Below are 16,076 nucleotides of genomic sequence, written 5' to 3'. Positions count from 1 at the left end.
TCCCACATTGAAAAAATGGTCAGGTTTGGGAGAAAACACATTTGGAAGTGATGTAAAATGTACTTTTATAAAAAAAAAAGTGATAGGATATTTATGTTAAGGTGATAACACATTCAGAAGTGATGTAAAAAGCAATTTTATGAAAAAAAGTGGTAGTACAAATAGGCTTAGTAGAAAGAATTCAGTTGTGATGTTTCCACCACACTATTAAAGGCATTTTCATATCATAAAAAAAGTGAATAAGAATGTAGAGTTATGAAAAATTAATGGGGCATATATGATTAGACGATAGGATATTTATGATGTGATCTCCCTTCGCCCCCCCCCCTTTGTACGCCACTCTTATTAAGGTGATATCACATTCAGAAGTGATGTAAAAAGCAATTTTATGAAAAAAAGTGGTAGTACAAATAGGCTTAGTAGAAAGAATTCAGTTGTGATGTTTCCACCACACTATTAAAGGCATTTTCATATCATAAAAAAGTGAATAAGAATGTAGAGTTATGAAAAATTAATGGGGCATATATGATTAGACGATAGGATATTTATGATGTGATCTCCCTTGCCACCCGTCCTCTTTGTACGCCACTCTTAATAAGAACATGAAATCTACGCAATACGGCGTATTTTTTTCTTCTTAAAAATTACGATTGCACGGCAAATTCTTATTACTCTTTCTTCTGTGTCCAAAATAGTTAAACTCTAAATTTCACATTTTCTTTAGTATCTAAGTACTTTAGCGTTTAACAATGTGAATCATTAAAAAGTAAAAAGAAGATTTATTTTCAATTTAAAAGCAAAACACTTTCAAGTTTACTTCAGAAAAATTCTAAAGGGATTGTAAATGTCCTGCGACAGGTGGGGTGTACCCATGCCCTCTTCCCCCACAACACCCGGCCTAAGTCACCTGCCGATTCATTGTATAGCTGCGTCTTATGGAAGATGCAATGTTTTTGTACATGTGGGAAAACTTAGGCCGAAATAGCTTTTTGACCACAGCAGTAGGAAACACTGAACTAATATAATTATTTCAATAATTTTTAGTCCGATAATTATTTCAAGTAATGAGACTGGGATTTAAAAAAAAATTTTTTTTTTCTTCATATAATTACCCTTTAACGCAAGTGGGACACCGCTGTACTTTATATATATATATTTTTCTGGCTCTCTAACTACAAGCAGAAATAAATATTGTGGCATTTTTTAATTATAAAAAACAACCTAACAGTTCATAAAAAAAAATCTGTTAGATTATCGGAACTATATTTATACTAAAATTTAAAATCTAAATAAAAGTAGTTTAAAAAAAAAAATTCATTCATATTCAAAAAATTATCAATAATTGTTTTAGTAAATAAAAGAAATTTCAATGACGAATAACTATTTCTCTTAAATCTAAACAGCTGTAAGATTGAAAGATTATTGTTTGGGAGATTTTATCTTTAACGGCAGGAAAAGACACCAGTGTTTCATAACCTTAAATTATTAAAATACTGAAGATAATATTTTTCACTTATTTTGACCTAAATTAATGAAATGACAAATTAATGAAAAGAGTATGGAAAATATGTTTAATAAAAATTCTGAGTTGAAGAGTTAATGACTAAAAGAATTTAGGCCACTAATGTTCTTACATTGAATAAGCCCGGTTTTTTCTTACTTACAGCGAATTTGTAAAAAATCTTAAATCTCCTCCCCTTAACAAATGCTTTTTTTAGATGACTTAAAAATCTCTCTCTCTTTTTTTTTTGCTAGAAATTTGAAAATTTCTAACTCTCTACCTTTAAACGAATAGATGGATTTTTTGAAATTGGAACGCCATGAAATTTAATATTTTATTATATTTAAATATGGAGATTTATAGTTTAATTCTTTATTAGTTAATTTTTCAATAGAATAGGCATTGTGCAGGAAGAGAAGAGTTGAATACAAGAAATATAATAATACAGTTATTATTATCATTATTAATTAATTAATGACTATTATAATAAATTAGGTACTATTACAATCCACTATCCCTCTCTTTCCAACTGAAGTTAAATTTCTTCTAAAAGTTAAATGACCATTAAATCTAATTTAAAAAAAGAGCCTTAATGTAAAAATAAATACTTTAATATTTTAAATTACAATATAAAAATAATAACATATTCTGTCCGTAACCAGGAAATAAATTATATTTATTTATAAGTAGCAACAGTAATTTGGGGCACATTTAAAAAAAATTTAGTGCGGGATTGTTTTAAGAAAAGAAAAACAACAAAGAAAGAATACAGTAATTTTTCGAATATCGTCCTTATTTTTTGAAAACGATATCGTTGAGAATTTATTAGATATTTAGCAGCCGATAAAATACAATTATTTTTTTTCCACATATAAAGAAAAGTTTCTTAAAATATATAATTTTTATGCTGTTATAGATTAAACTATAAAAAGAATTTTTTTCTTTCTTTTTACGTCAACGTCCTTTTAGGATACAAAAATTTCGGGTCTGTTTTATTTATGCTCAACGACTGATTTTCTTAACCGCATGCATTTAAGAAATATGCAAGTGGTTTAGTAGGAAGAAGAATTGGTTGAATAAAAAGAAATTCTTTTTGTAACAGTTCTTCCTCTCTAGTTTTTTATCTGATCGAATAATATCCGTTCCCACAGTTACGGAAGTCATTATTATTATTACTATTATTATACTATTAATATGTATTATTACTATCAAGTAAGTACTATTATAATAAATCTAAAATTATACTATACTACGCTTCCTCTCTTTCTAACTAAAGCTAAATTTTTTTCTAAAAGTTAATGATCATCAAATCAGATTTAAAAATTTTCTTAATGTAAGAAATAATGTTTTAATAGATATTTTATTCAAATTCCATAGTATTAAAAAATAATAACATATCCTGTCCGTTAACCCGGAAATAAATTATATTTATTTAAAGGTAACAATAGTAATTTGGGACAAATTTGAAAAAAGAAATTGAGAGTAGAATTGTAATAAGTAATAGGAAAAAAAATACAAAGAAAGGATAAGAAGTAATTTGTCGAATATCGTCGTTATTTTTTAAAACGATATCGCTGAAAATTTCTGTTCTTAAAGTATTGCATAAAGCAGTGTTTCCCAAAGTGTGGTACGCGTACCCCTAGGCGTACGCGCTCTTATGCGAAATATCTTGCAACAAACGAAAATTTCAAAATATTTTATTTAAAAACAAAGCTAGTCATGAAAATTTACGATTACGCAATTTTCTATTGGCTATTTTTTGCAGTGATAACAGTTAATAATTAGTGGTGTCAACAGCCAGTTTTGATTTTTAACTTTTGTGCAATTTTTTTTTATAGTAAAATATGCATTCATTTTTTTTTATTAGTGGTGTACAGCGTGACGAAAAATTTAGAAAGGGTACACAAAAGTCATAAGTTTGGGAAACACTGGCATGGCCAATAAAATACAATTAATTTTCCATACACATAAATAATAAAGGAAAGTTCCTTAAAATTAAAATTTTTTAAGCAATTATAGATTAAATATCAAAAGAATTTATTCTTTTTACGTCCGTGTTTTTTTAGGATAGGAAAAAATTTCATGTCTTTTAAATGTATACGCTATTAATCCAATTTTCTTAATCGTATGCACTTAAAATATACGAAAGTAGTTCACATTCACGGGAGAAACCAAGCTTGAAAGGAAAGAAAAAAAAATTCCTTTTGTATCAATTCTTTCTCCCTAGATTTTACCACACTGAATAATATCCGTTCCCACAATCACGCAAGCCATACATCCGCCACTTCGCACTCTCTGGCTATTTTTTATTTTATTTATTTTTCTAACCTTATCAAAATATTCCATAAGTTACTACTATATTTCTTGCTTTCAACGAAATTTCAATAAATGTTCATACAAATAAGTGAATATTTTAAATAAAAATTGTTGCAATGGTATTAAAATCAATATTTTTTTAGGGAAATAATTAATTAAATCAACATAATTTTAAAGACTTTTATTGGTGACCAGTCACATATAACTATGTGGCTATTTTATTTTATTTATTTATTTATTTTTTTGTATTGTGTTTTTAAACATACAGTCCCTTGTGGGAAAATGTTAACCATTTTATGTCGAAGTTAAGATGATAATGAAAATGCACAACATAATATGCTATTAAAAAATAATAATAAATTCTACAATAATAATAATAAGTCACAAAAATGAAAACATGCAAAAATTAATATTTTTAAATTTATAAATAACATTAAAAAGCATAGTGAATAATTTCTGGTTTCACGTTTCATTGCAATTTTAAAATTTTATATTAGGAGAATTTTCGAATTTAAGTTCTATACCATTGAAATAATTTTTGGTGATCTCTAAGGAAATATTTTATTAATCTAATGTGTTCTTTGGCATTGAAATATTTTTTGGTAATCTCTAATGTGTTTCTAATAATTTTCTCTCTAATAATTTCTAATAATTTAATCTCTAATAATTTTCTTTGCCATCGAAATATTTTTTGATAATCTCTAATGTGTTCTTGGCCATTGAAATATTTTTCGGTAATCTCTAACGTGTTCTTTGCCATTGAAATATTTTTCGGTGATTCCTAATGTGTTCTTTGTCACTAAAATATTTTTTGATAATCACTAATATGTTCCTTGTCATTGAAATATTTTTTGGTATTCTCTAAAGTGTTTCTAATAATTTTTTCTCTAATAATTTAATCTCTAATGACTTTCTTTGCCATCGTAATAATTTTTATTAATCTCTAATGTGTTCTCTGCCATTGAATTATTATTCGGCAATGTCGAAAGCATTCTTTGCTATGCTATTGAAATATTTTTCGGGAATCTCGACGGTGTTCTTTACCACTGGAATATTTTTTGGTAGTTGCTATTGTGTTCTTTGCCATTGAAATGAGTTTTGTGTTTCCATTTTTTTAACGAACAAGTTTTTCAAAACACTTTTTCTTTCAGATTCTAAATAAATAGCAATAATGCAGCATATTTCATAATTATTCCCGAATTTCCAATATATGTCATTTTACAGAAAATATTTCATGCGAAATTAAACAAAATAACTTCTTACAAATTTCTTCATTTTTTTAAAATTCAAAATGTTTTTATTCCTAATAATACTTAGAAAAGATACATTTATGAAACATAAAAAAATGTTGATGGTTAAAATTGCTCAATTATTCATTTGTTTCCTGAATATGTATAACATTTAAAGCAAAATTTGAATATATTTTTTTCTGTTTATTTCATTTTAAATTCAATTTTTTAATCTTAACTGATGTGAAATTATTCTAAGAACATTTAATAAAAAAAAGTTTACTAATTGTGTTTATTATTTTTCTCCATAAGCCCCTGAATATTATTCTTCCTAACTGAGTATTACAGATTTTAAACATACATTTCATAATAAAATAAAAGGGATTATTTTTAATTTTCATAATTCCAGCAAAAATTCAAATCATTATCCTAATTTTAAAAAAAACTAACAATGAATAATTGAATTTCAAATTTCGATAATGTTTTATAAAATTTAATTCCATCCAGTATAAAAAACTTTATAAAATAGAATGTGAATTTACATTACACAAAAAATAAACGATTTATAAATTATTTAAATGCAAATATAATACTTAAATAAATCATTTATTAATATTTATATTTTATAATAAAACTCTATATTCACATATAATATGTCGTATTTATCTATTAAATTATTATATAATAATATCGTTAATTTGAAATAAATTGCATAATATCTTGATTCTTAGGTTTTGTAATTGAATAAAATAAAATAATATTGTCAGTAATGAAGGCTATGCAATTAAATTCAACTCACGTCTTCGTATTTCCTTGAATTATAGCATCCGTCTTAGTTTCACTATTCACTTAAAATAGCGCTCATAATTTTAAATAATCCGCAAAATAATTTTCAGAAAAAATTACGAACTTACGGTAAATACCAGTATTTTGTTTCTTACTCTACACTCCAGGGGGGCGATAAGTCCCGTGGGTTCTGAAAGTTGTTCAAAACATCACTGCGCATGTCTGAACCATACCTTGCACTCTCTACATTCACTATGACTGGGAACGATCTTCTGAATGTTGAGTGTTGTAAGACTTGGCTGTGTTTGGCGAAGATTTTGGCGAAAGAAATGCAAGAAGATGAAGTTGTTCTATTTTATTTGTTTTTTTTTAGCAATGAAAACTTTTAAGCTCTTGTAAGCGTTGAGGAAAGTGCAAGATGGAGAAAAAAAAAGTGTTTTATGAATGTCAATTGTCTAATAATGTTATTTTTTTAGCAGTCTTTTTCTACTGCTTTGAGGCTCCACTAGGTATCTAGATAATGGTGTTTTTAAGATGTATTTATACGAAATTAATGCGTATAATGCACGTAAATGCGCATAAAGCACGTTTTATGAGACCACATTTAAATAAGATTTCACTGAAAATGCGTGCAATAACACGGCTTTCGCATTTGTTCTTTTAATTTATTCAAACGATCAAAAAAAAGTTTCATGCACTCAATTTAAGTTTTTAATTAGTCACTAAAATTCAAGATATTTAGAAATTGAAATTGCGTGTTTCTCACACTACAGCGCTGAAATTCGTAAAATAAAATGACGGAAAAAAACTAAATTATATTTTATCTACCATTTTTGCTGTAAAAAAAATAATAAAATTCAACATTTTTCAATGTTATTGCTTCGATTATAAACAAAAGTTTCTGTAGTTACAGAAAAGATTTTTCTTTGTATTAGCTGAGTCAATGTTTTAATATTTTAATCAATTTATTTTTAGAAACAATTATGCAATATCACATATGAATAATTTAAGCAAGTATGTAAAGTTCAGATCGACCAAAAGTTCAGTTTTTATAAAAAATTTAGTTTCTTTTATTGCAAAAAAGAAATCTGCTTCAGTTGATTTCCACTGTAAAAAGTAATTAACAAAAAACTCGAATAGTAGAATTCTTTGTATTTATATGTGTTAGCGAAAGGATGATAATTTTAGTAAAAAGAAATAGTGGTAGCTGACATGTTTCACTGTTAATTCATTTATGAGTAGGATAATGATGCTTTGAATTATTTTAATCACCACTGCTATGATCAAAATTAAAAAAAAAGAAAAAATGCTGTTATACTCCAAATTAATCTAGAATAAAAATGCGAGATTTTGCAATGGTGAAAACTGAGTGTTTAGGGTAGGGGTTGCCAAACATTTTTGATCATCGACCCCTACATAATTTTTCGAAATCTCCATCGACCCCCATAAAAGTAATTTTCTGTTAATTAAAATAAAACTCTATTAGATACTGTGTTTGTACATTTATTTTATGATTTTGAACATTTATTAAAGTAATAGTACATAGTGTAACAATAGTTTTATGAAAAATATATATTAATGTTGAAATATAAATACCTTAATATTTATGAAATAATAAGTAATTATAAGTAAGTAGAAATAATAAGTAAAGTAACTACGGATTTATTGTCTCTTAATCAATGACATGGGTGTGCCATGTGTTTTTTTTTTCTGCAAGGTTCGTTATATTGTGTTCAAAATTGGTCAATTTTAATCTTAAATCCCCTCGAAACTCCACATTTAATTTATTTCTGTTCTTAGTTAAGATTGAATTTACGTGACTGAAACCGGCTTCAACCATATNGATGCACGTTAAATCTGTCGAGTCGCAAAAGTCCTCCATGTTCCCATAACAAATCAATACCTCTGGGGGTACTGGATTGGAGATCGATCGTTCTCTGATTCAGGTCAAAATTACGATCTGTGGATGAATGAATGGATGTATGAATGGGTCCGCCCTATAAACGGGTGTGACGTATGGTGTGGCAGAAGTCGAATTCTCGGCCCTAGATGGCGCCACTGGAAAACAAGAACAATCGCACCCCTCTGCCTAAACAGGCGTACGTCAACAACAACAACCTAGGTTTGGGAAATAAAACAATTTTCTGCCACTTCAACGGAGACAATCTACATATTAGTTAGATCTTCAGTAGAATAACTCATTTCTAGTCTTTACGATAGTAGGTTGAAACAAGTCTCACTGCACAAGAGCAGGAGATTATTGTGGATGTTGGAACATATCCCATAGATTTATTTTGGTCTGTAATTGAAGTAGTGTGGTCTAACTTAAGAATAACTCATTTATCATGAACAAGATTTGCACATTTCTGGATGCTCAGCAACTGATTGGTTCATTTTTCAGTTGTTAAATGGCGTAAAAATAACACAAGATGCGAACAACTGTAATTGTCAAACAATTAAAAATAATAACTTTTTACGAAAAACTGCAGCATAACTTTTCAATCATCCTTTTTTTTAAACATTTGAACCTATAACAACTCTCAAAATACAAATTCGTATTAAAAATAAAAACACATCAAAATTATTTTTCCCCCCTGTAACACTTAAATTACAAAGTTTAGGTAGTTGTTATTATTTCTTAATTCGTCAAAATATTGTCGCTAATAACGATATAATAATTCAAGATACCTGCAATCGATGGCATCTGCGATGAGGCACAAACTCAGGACGCTGCAGATTAAAAACAAACTTTGTTCATTTATTGTTGCCATCCTTTGAACTGAAAATACAATATAAAATTTCATAAATTTTTTTTTATTGTGTTACAACAACAAAATTAGAGTTTCATAAATTGCTATTTCTTACTTTTCCATGGTACTTTTAAATAAAGTCGAAACTGAAGGAATCTTAGAAATTTTTGAAATGAAATTAGAATACAAAAATGCAAAGAGGTTACTAAAATGGAGACACAACGGAAAATATATAATGGAATTATTTATTTACATCAATATTTTTATGAGTCTGTACTCTGATACCTAGGTATGTATTAGTCAGGGATACGTGGTATATATACAGTCAGTGATTAAATGATATATATAGTCAAGTACGTGGTACGTACAGTATATTACTTTCAACAATATTTCTATGAGTGTATACTCTGATACCCATGTACGTATTAGCCAGGAGTACGTGGTATATATACAGTCAGTCAGTAAGTGATGTATATATATATATATAATATCGTTTATCACTTCACTTCACTTAGGAGTACGAAGTTGTGAAAAAATCTACAGAACCGGAAAAGACTTACAAACATTGAAAAATTGAATAAAAAACAGACCATTATCTTTAAATTTAACTCCAAGAAATGTGTAAGAAGGGTTTCGAGGAAGTTTAAGCCTCATATTTTAGTTTCCAGAGGAAGAAAACTCAGTAGGTTTTTTTTCTTCTTCGTGTTACGTCATTGAGCAATGAAAAATAACGACCTAAAAACTTTAGTCGTAATAAAAAGACGTCCAGCAGACTTAATGCGTGCACTCAGACAAAAATTGTTCTGGTGCAACCGTGGATAATTGCAAGTAGAAAGAAAGGAAACGTTTTAATGGGTCACTAGTTTCTTCCCTACTTAACGCGCAATTTCTCACAAAACAATAAAAGTAAGAGTATTCCACATTTCACAAAATCTAAAATTCTTTGCTTTTCATTCCATTGTTTCCATAAATAAAATCCTTCGAGCGTTGATGTATTTGAAAGCTCGCATATCGAGGTTTTGAATCGTTTGAAAGTAGTAAACGATGAAAGCTAAAAGCAAAAACATTTGCAGATTCGCTTAAAAACAAAGTTATGGAGTCAGTTATTCGACTTCAACTCCGACTCTCTACTTTTATATGAGCCCGACTCCAGCTCCGACTTATATTCGATAAAAAATTTGCCGAATTCAATTAAAGTATTAATATTATTAATAATAATCTAATCAAAGAATGACAGTGATTTACTCAAATTCAGAAAAAGACAAAATTAGAAGTTGTTGTTGTTGTTCATTTACGTCGCACTAGAGCTGCACAATGGGCTAGACAAAATTAGAAAATAAAATTTAAAATAATAAGTCAGAAGGGAAAAGCGCTAAAAGCAGCTAAAACCAAATTTGTCTTGCTTTAAATAATTTAGAAAGTTGGAAACACAAATCAAGTAAAAAAAGAAGAATTACTTAAAGAATAAAGAATTACTAACCCTTGATGAAGTGCTGTTTTGCTAACATACATATCTTTAGTAATTCTTTGTTGTTGTTTTTTTGTTGTTGCTTGATTTGTGTTTCTAACTTTCTAAATTTTTATTATCAATGTGTTAATTTATGAATTTTTATTACTCTATTTTTTTACGTACGATTGGAGTTAAGGGTATTTTAATGGAAATTACGCTTCATATTAAAGCATAATAAATTAAAAAATTAATTTCAAAAAATTTGTTTATAAAAAATGTTTAAATTGTGAAAAACCATTATATGAAAAGAGCTAGATACTAATAACTCACGCAAGCACTCTCTCATACATAAGCGTCTTATTACAAGAAAATTCTTTCGTGAATATTCATAAACTAGAAAATTATTACAAATGATGCAACTTTTTTAGTAATTCAATAAAACATACACTATAATCTAAATTTTTTTAAAATGTGATAAATTAAATTTGTGGTAAATTATAATTTGAACAATTGGGAACTTACAACTCGAGAAGAAGTGAAGTGATTATGCCTAACCATGTGANCTAAAAGTCTTTGCTTTTCATTCCATTGTTTCCATAAATAAAATCCTTCGAGCGTTGATGTATTTGAAAGCTCGCATATCGAGGTTTTGAATCGTTTGAAAGTAGTAAACGATGAAAGCTAAAAGCAAAAACATTTGCAGATTCGCTTAAAAACAAAGTTATGGAGTCAGTTATTCGACTTCAACTCCGACTCTCTACTTTTATATGAGCCCGACTCCAGCTCCGACTTATATTCGATAAAAAATTTACCGAATTCAATTAAAGTATTAATATTATTAATAATAATCTAATCAAAGAATGACAGTGATTTACTCAAATTCTGAAAAAGACAAAATTAGAAGTTGTTGCTGTTGTTGTTCATTTACGTCGCACTAGAGCTGCACAATGAGCTAGACAAAATTAAAAAATAAAATTTAAAATAATAAGTCGAAAGGGAAAAGCGCTAAATGCAGCTTAAACCAAATTTGTATTGTTTTAATAATTTAGAAAGTTGGAAACACAAATCAAGTAATAAAAAAAAAAGAAAAGAAGAATTACTAAAAGAACAAAGAATTACTAACCCTTGATGAAGTACTGTTTTGCTAACATGCATATGTTTAGTAATTCTTCGTTTTTTTTTTTTTTTTTTTTTNTTTTTTTTTTTTTTTTTTTTTTTTTTTTTTTTTTTTTTTTTGTTGCTTGATTTGTGTTTCTAACTTTCTAAATTTTTATTATTAATGTAAGTGTTAATTTATGAATTATGTATCTCTATTTTTTACATACGATTGGAGTTAAGGGTGTTTTAGTTAAAATTACACGTCATATTAAAACATAACAAATTAAAAAATTTGTTTATAAAAAATATTTAAATTGTGAAAAACCATTATAAGAAAAGAGCTAGATATTAATAAATCACGCAAGCACTCTCTCATACATAAGCGTCTTATTACAAGAAGATTTTTTTGTGAATATTTATAAACTAGAAAATTATTACAAATGATAGAGCAAAAACAAACGATACCTTAAATTGATTTGCATATCTTTTCAATTCACTTTTCACTTATCTAAATAAACTTAGTTTTGGAATCATAAGATCACGTATTAATGAGTTCTTTATTAATACTAACTTTTCAAGGATTTCACTGTCTTGTGTTCTTTTTTTGTAATTCAATAAAACACATACTCTGATCTCAACGTTTTTTAAATGTAATAAATTAAATTTGTGGTAAATTATAATTTAAACAATTGGGAACTTACAACTCGAGAAGAAGTGAAGTGATTATGCCTAACCATGTGATTTAAATCAGATTTCATTGGATAGCTGTAAGCCACGTCAAGCTTGTGCCGAACCTGATTGGTTTCTGAATCGACAAATGCCACGATTTATCTAAGATGATGTCAATTGCAGATATCTAACAGAATACCTGCAAGTGACGGAGTGTGAGGTATATCGATCCTGATTGGTTGTTGAAACGTGGCATTTGTTTACGTTTGCAACTGCTCTTTCCATTCTATTTAGAGTAAACCAAGACCTTCAAGTATCAATTCTCTTTAATGACACGTTCTATATTCTTACAGAAAGATTCTTTAACAAGGAATTCAATTCTTTCATTATATATTTCTTACTTAACACAAGGACAGACATGAAGCAGACGGCGAAACCCCCCTTTCTACATATTTCTAAACGTAAAACTAGAGTTCTATTGTACAAGTTAAAAGTTATTGAAGACATAAGAAAACGCTTTTATCTAATTCTCCATAATACAAAAATTATCTAATTCTTATTTCAAAACATTGTTTAGATATACTTGGCTGCCAGCTGTTACTGTTTTCACGGAAGATTTTATTTTCATATTTAAAGTGGTAGCGAAACTCATGTTGTACGATTAAACTTTTTGAGTCAAATTATAAATGAGTCTGACCACCACTACATATGAATATTTACAACAAATATATAAACGCATAATAATTTTCTTTACGAAAACGAATTTCAACCAGGTCGAAATGTTAACATATTTTTGGATTAGATTGTTTTTTGGTCATTGTTTTACTACCACTTGGAAAATAAGTTCTCGGCAAGAGTGAAAGTTGACTGGTTTGGATATGCAATTACATGGATGCCAACTTGCTCCGGACAGTGAATAAATATTTTCGAGTGGTAGTATTTTAATGTATTATTCTTGGTTTATGAATTCGACTTACAGGGCTTTTACTCACCACTATTTCTAAATAAATCAAAGGCTTATGTGATATGACACTTCGTTACAATTAAGTCTAGCTGGGAGTTTAAAAAAGTAGGCAAAATTAACCGAAAATCAGCAAATTTAAGTTTGTAGTTCGCTATCGTTTTAAAAATATTTTGTCAAATTCCGGAACAATTCGCCTCTCTGTATTTAGACTAAGGTTGATTATAGTGAGCGCAAAAGAAGTCTGTCAAATTAGCAGTGCCAATATTTAAGCTACCGCTTTTTATTTTTGTCAATCCTGATTCTGATTTTGCATGAATGCGTTTATGAATAGAAGAGGTTTAAGCATAAAATCGACTACCAATAGAAAATAACGTTCGTAAAAGTTGGCAGGTATGGGTTCAGAAAATTTGTACGATATTGAAATTCAATAAGAGTGAATATTTCTAACAGAGTATTACATATTGTTAATTATTAAAAGTAGGTAATTATTTTTTTCATTTTCAGTGAAAGGGTATTTTTACTAAACCTTAAACTGTAGAACAGTGGAGCCCAGTCCCCGATTCGTGGAACAAATGGTACCGGGCCGCCAAAAAAATATTAAATTACAGTCTGACCTCTATTTAACGAAGTCGCTAAATCCCGATAATGAGTTCGTTATATGGAAAATTCATTAAATTGAAAATCACCTTTGAAAAACTTAAGCAACGCAAAACAAGTTTTAAATTCCTAAACACTAGACATAATTAAAATAGCACCTTTATCTTGTAAACTAGTATCTACTATTTATTTTGTAAATCTTAACCATAAAAGAAATCTGCATGGAAAGCAAGAATAAAACACAACATCATCGAGTGTTACATTATCGTGCTACATACATTTTCAACTGAAAAAAAAGCTAAATTTATGCATAAAATTGTATCTGCATTTATTGTAAAAGTATTTAAACATACATTACCACATGCGCTCTTAAGTTTAATTGCTACTGATAAAATCCGTTAATTTTGTTTGAGTTTTTCGTTCGAAATACAAACAAAAAGAGAAAGCGATTGTACTGTTTTCTCTAAAAGTTAAATGACTTCGAAAATCAATTCAAACTCATTCCTTCATTAAATGTGTTTAACAAGTTTGAAATGTTATGAAATATTTTGGGAAATAAGGAAAATGGATCTCTAAGAAATGTTCGCTAAGTAGAAAATTTACTTCGCTATGTGGAAGCTATTTTACGAAAAAATTTCCAAAATGTTCTTGGTTCCTCGAAAAAATCACAAAATAGAGAAATTTGCAAAATGGAAGTTCGTTAAATAGAAGTCCGATTGTATTTCCATTTTATTTACTGTGAGCTGTATTTTTCTCGGATTTGTGCGAATTTCTTAGGATGAGAGGTAAATTGGGAGTTGAGAAACGTCGCCAAAAGCCGCACCAATACCGAGCAATCAACTATATTTTCTTTTGAACGCATGTTTGCACGCAATTAAATTTAAATTAATAAATCAAAAGCATTTAAAATATAAAAACTATGAACGTCCGCTCCCCCTCAACGGGCTTCTGTAAAATTATCAAACGTTGACCGGTCTGCAGCGGTATAAAAGTTGGGAAGCTGTAGAAGATAAATATTACACAAGAATTATTTTACTCCTCGTTTTCGTTCGTAAAATATTCAGATCGTGAACTGATACTACCCACTTAGTGATGTAGATAAACGTTTTTATGAATATTAAGTTGAGAGAAATTCCACCTACATTTAACGACACCACTTATTTGGTAATGAAATCTCAACATTGAATATTATGCATGGAAATTCTTTGTAGTTCACGAACTCTTCTCTAAGAAGGAAAGAACTCGATGTGCTACTTCCCAATCAAATTAAATCTTTATATACATTGTACAGCGCGCATTAAAGTANAAGATATTTAAAAAAAAGTACGAATTTCTTGTACTTGCAAATTTGGCCACGAGAAACTATTGATGGCGCTGGCATTGCTACTGACTTTGAAACACAAATAACTACAAACCGTAGTTTTGTATACTAACGTGCTTGTGCACGCTTATCATTGGTATTTATTGTGTTGATGAAGTTTTGCAGTTGTGAGAAGTCAGTTTGTGTTATACATCTTTGTTAAACTAAATAACTAAGAGAAAATATAATATTATTTATATTTTATTAAATGAAATTTAAAAATATAGCTTGAATATCGGGCAAGTTTGTGCATAAGAAAAGAATCAACGATGACTCAGAATTCATTGAAAAAGTTATAAACACATTTGGACAGCAAACAAGACGATTACAATTCTTGTTTGATTAAACAATTTTTTAATTGTTATGCATCAATAATTACTTAATTATTTGCTTTTGAATAAATATTTTTAATAAAAAAAATTATAACAAAATTGTTTTTCTGTGTCTCTTTAATTGTTTTAAAAAAAAGCCAGGGGGGTGCAAGCGCATCCCCTTGCACCCCGCTGCCGGCGCCCTTGCCCCCAAAATATAGGAGATAGTCGTAATTTGGAAATATTTTCCCAAATTTGTTCAGGCGAGTTGTCGAAAGCTTGGACTCCTTAATATTAATTTTACTTTTTGTATATTTCTTCATATCGAGAAAACTTTGCCAGTGAATTGAAACATTTTTGCACATAATTATATAATCCTTTTATCCAAAGATTATTCCAAGCAAGTAATAATTATTAATAATTCTTTTTCTATTATTTTATTTATTTGCCCATTAAAGCCAGATTCCAGCTCAAGGCAAAAAAAAAAAAAAAAAAAAAAAAAAAAAAAAAAAANAAAAAAAAAAAAAAAAAAAAAAAAAAAAAAAAAAAAAAAAAATCCTATGAAAAAAGTGATTTTTTTTAGAACTAAATAAATATTTTTGAAAGGAATAAAAATTTGATTTGATTTTTGAAAAAAATAAAAACTTGATTTTTTGAAAGAATAAAACATTTGCTTGTTGTGAAAATAATCCTTTTTCAAATCAGAAGAATTCTCATAGAATTCTCACAATTCACGTGACGTACTTGTCACGTTAGGCTTTGAATGGTCAAACAAATATATATATATTAATTGTTAGGTATACATATCTTAACGTCATTGTAAATTATGTAATTTTATATAACAAAATACAAAATTTAAACAAAATCGGTAGAATAATTCCTGAGAAATCAAATTTTAAAAAAATTAAATATTTAAATTTTGATTTATCGGTAACTATTCCGTCGAAATCGTTCAAATTTTGTATTTCGCCATACAAAGTTACATAATTTAGAATGAAGTCAAAATTTATGTATCTAACAATTCATTATTTTTTCAACCATTAAT

The 16,076-nt window shown here is 28.1% G+C and overlaps 1 protein-coding gene across 1 annotated transcript in view; it reads right to left on the bottom strand.

Moving 5' to 3' along the window:
- Positions 1-6,101, bottom strand: part of LOC107451750 (FYN-binding protein 1) — a 97,344-nt gene extending 91,243 nt beyond the window's left edge. Inside the window, exon 1 of the mRNA XM_071185849.1 lies at positions 5,961-6,101. The gene's annotated coding sequence lies outside the window, so the exon portion shown is untranslated. The remainder of the gene's footprint in view (positions 1-5,960) is intronic.
- Between the last annotated feature and the right edge of the window lie 9,975 nt (positions 6,102-16,076).

This window comes from Parasteatoda tepidariorum, chromosome 9 (genome assembly GCF_043381705.1).
Source record: "Parasteatoda tepidariorum isolate YZ-2023 chromosome 9, CAS_Ptep_4.0, whole genome shotgun sequence".
NCBI classification, from domain to species: Eukaryota; Metazoa; Arthropoda; class Arachnida; order Araneae; family Theridiidae; genus Parasteatoda; species Parasteatoda tepidariorum.
Note: the sequence above shows the minus strand (reverse complement) of the source record. Positions and strands in the feature narration are given on the sequence as shown.